A 3,776-nucleotide genomic window follows, 5' to 3' on the forward strand; every position below is an offset into this window, starting at 1 on the left:
TTTCTCTCCTCAGAAAATAAACAAAGATCAACTCAATGAAATGTTTGGTTCTCTGTCGCCATTATCCATTAACACAGAACATGGCGACACAATGAAGTCAGCAGAAGCTGTATCGTCTCCTCCAGTCAAACCATTACTTGATGACCCGCGTCTCACCGCCACCATAGACACTGGGTATAGACACGGACTATTCAGTGTTAGCTGTCTAAGTGAAGATCAAGTCTGGACATGCGGGGGGAACAAAACCATGAAGCTTTTCAACCTCCAGAGTAAACTACTGACATCAATACAAACCAAGTCAGGGAACGAACCACTGGACATAGCAGTGACACGGGACGGAGATCTTGTTTATACTGACTATCGTAATAACACCGTGAACTTAATTAAGAATAAACAGATACACACCGTGATCACACTACAGGGTGGAGACCTCGCAATGTCTGCTGTACCGCGGGTAACGATCTCCTGGTTATCATGGACAGTGATGATGGAAAATCATCCAAAGTCGTGCGTCACTCCGGCTCCACAGAGAAACAAAGCATTCAGTTTGATGATCAGGGACGTCCTCTCTATTCATCTGGTCCTTTCACTAGATACATTAGTGAGAACAAGAACCTGGATATCTGTGTGGCTGACTATGGAGCTAGTGCAGTAGTGGTGGTCAATCAGTCAGGAAAACTCCGATTTAGATACACTGGTCATCCCTCTAATACCGAGCAATCATTTGATCCAGTCAGCATCACTACAGACAGCCAGAGTCACATCCTGACAGCAGACCGTCACAATCACCGTATCCACATCCTAGATCAGGACGGACAGTTCCTCCGATACATTCACTGTGATTTAGAGTATCCATGGGGTTTATGTGTGGACATCAGAGACAACCTCTTTGTGGCTGAGCCTGTCACTGCTGAAGTGAAGAAAATCCAATATCTATAAACACAGTTTAATTACATCTACCAACACAGTGTTAATTACACAGCTCTACAGTGTTAATTACACAGCTCAATATACTGTAATTTACAGAACTGTGTTAATTCCTTCTATTTGTTAATTACATCAGCTTGTTAATTACATCTACTTGATAATTACATCAGCTTGTTAATTACATCTACTTGTTAATTACAGACCTGTGTACATTACAGCCCTGTGTTTGTGATGTGTAACATGTATTTGTGTTTGTGAGTTTAACAGAACATTATTTTGTTTGTGAATTAATTTGTGTTTGATTTTCCAATGCATATATTAGATAAACATCATACAGAGTTCAGTCTTACATTATTACTGAGTACTTACTTAGATTTGTAGTACTGTAACAGAGAGTGACCCCAAACGTCCAGTCTTCATCACAGATCTTCAGATTCAAGGTCACAGTCTTCTGTTTACCATCAATAACATCACACCAGTTATCTAAATTTCCACCGTCCTACAAAATAAACAAAGTGTAATCATATCAAACTGAATTGTCAAGGATAGTCTGTGATATGTAAATGTAATGGGAAGGAAAAGATATGGCTGAACCGGGAATCGAATCCAAGGCCCTTAGTTCCCATGATATAACTGGACCAGGAATTGGACCTGAGACCCCTGTATTACTAGTCAGGTGCTCCAACCACTGAGCTATCCAAACCAATATCCATGGTTTGACTGGACAGGGAATCAAACCCGACACCCCTGTATTACATATGTAATAGTCGGGTGCTCTAAACACACAAAACTATCCAGGCCAATGTCCACATTACAAAGTGAGCTTTTCCAATTGAAATTTATCTGTTGTTATTGACTTTTTACATTATCATCTTCTCCACAACTACTTGGCCAATTCCAATCAAAACTGGTACCATTCATCCTTAGGTAAAGGGAATCCATGTTTGTTCACATGATTTATTAATTAATTGTATCTTGTTTAACATTTAAATTTAGACCTATACTCAGCACTTATGGCCATTGAGCAGCGAGGGTTCTTTAGCGTGCCACACCTACTGTGACAGCGGACATCCGTTTTTAAGGTCATCTCCGAGGACCTGTGACATTCACACCTGATGTCGAGCTTCCTGATATAGTATAGATACAAGTTTGTTAAAACCATGGTCTCCCTGGGTTTGGGTAGGACCTCATCAGGGGGTCAAACTTTTACATGGGGATATAATAGAAAAAATCTTCTTCACAAGAACGAGAAGGTCATAATAAATCATATCAATATGCAAGTATCCCCAGGTAGTGAAGATTCAAGTTTGTTCACAATGTGGTCCTCGGGGAAAGATGGGGGCTGAACCACAATAATGGACACAAGTTTTTATGGGAATGTATAGGGAAATGTTTTTGAAATTCATCTATAAAACAGCAAGGTCATGATTCGTCATGTTAATATGCAAACACGTTTAAATAGTGCAGATAATTCACTTAAACAAATCATTTTCAAGTGTAGCAGCTGTGCGGAATCAAGTGTTTTATATCCCTGCGACTATAGCTGGGGAGGGGGAGGCATATTGTCCTGTTCTGTATATCTTCCCCCTACTTTAACATTGCTACTAACTTTTGAATTGTGAGTCATATGTCTCTCGTATTTCATATATCAGCATTCTATGTAAAAAGACCTTCCTGACATTACCAGAGATTTCAACCTTGTGACCTAAACCTTAGTGTTTGATTTTTTTTTAAAAACCCAAACTTAGACAGTATCTCCTGAACTATTTAAAGTACGGCCTTTACATTTTGTATATTAGGGCTGGGACGATTCAGGGTTAGCTCGATTCGGTTCGGTTTCGATTCAGAACAGCACGGTTCGGTTATTTTCGATTCGGTTCATGTTAGGTCCAATTTATCTAATGACACCACAAAAATTAACAATTTTAATGAGTAGCATATTTGATTTGATTTTATTCAAGTTATATAACTATATGTCGTCATTTGTAAACATCATATCTATTCATAATGACATTTTATAACTTTGATAGAAAAAATAAAACACTGACAGTCTATCAAAATTTGTTATATCAATGTGCTACATACGTTTTGGATTATTAAACAAATCTATAGTGAATCTAAAATGTATATGATATTGCTTTCATTGATATGCAAAAATTCAATAATTCTATCAATTGAGAGTCTTTGAAAATCTCTCCTTTATTGATTTACTTCTCTCATATTAACTGTCAAATCTGTTTCATTACGATGTTGATTTCATTCCACCACTGACATAAATGCTATATGTCATGTAAAGATAAACTGCAATGATCTTACGGACCATATTCTGTTGGTATATGAGTGGTTAAAATGCTAACTCTCAACACAGTAGTGATTTAAATCTCTGTTGCATAAAAATCCACATGTTTTCAACATCACTCAGACGCCATATTTGTTGTTTTGGTGTAAGTAAAATCTAAACCGAACCGAAATCCGGAATTTGTAATCGGTGCATCGAATCGAACGGTATGAATCGCGGTGCACCGAAATTTTCGGTGCACCGCACAGCCCTATTGTATATAGATTACTTCTGACAGAACCTTTCATTTTACACCATTGTCTTTGACTTTGCAATCTTGACCTTGAAGTTTGACTTATATTTCAAAACTTCAGGTGAAACTTGAACCTTGCTGCTCATCACTTTTGAATTGTAAGTGACGGGTCATTCATTTTTCATGTGTGCGTTTCTTGTGACAAAACCTTTTCAGCTATCAAAGTGTTTACTAAGTGTGCCATTGGCTTTGGAGTTTGACCAACTTTTAAAAAAACCTCATCAAGGTCATATCTCCGGAACTATTTAAGCTGGGGCT

At 38.0% G+C, this 3,776-nt stretch overlaps 1 pseudogene; it reads left to right on the top strand.

Moving 5' to 3' along the window:
* The first annotated feature begins 6 nt into the window (after positions 1-6).
* On the top strand, positions 7-1,266 carry LOC130047849 (tripartite motif-containing protein 2-like; annotated as a pseudogene).
* Positions 1,267-3,776: the final 2,510 nt, after the last annotated feature.

Source organism: Ostrea edulis, chromosome 7, assembly GCF_947568905.1.
Source record: "Ostrea edulis chromosome 7, xbOstEdul1.1, whole genome shotgun sequence".
Lineage (NCBI taxonomy): Eukaryota > Metazoa > Mollusca > Bivalvia > Ostreida > Ostreidae > Ostrea > Ostrea edulis.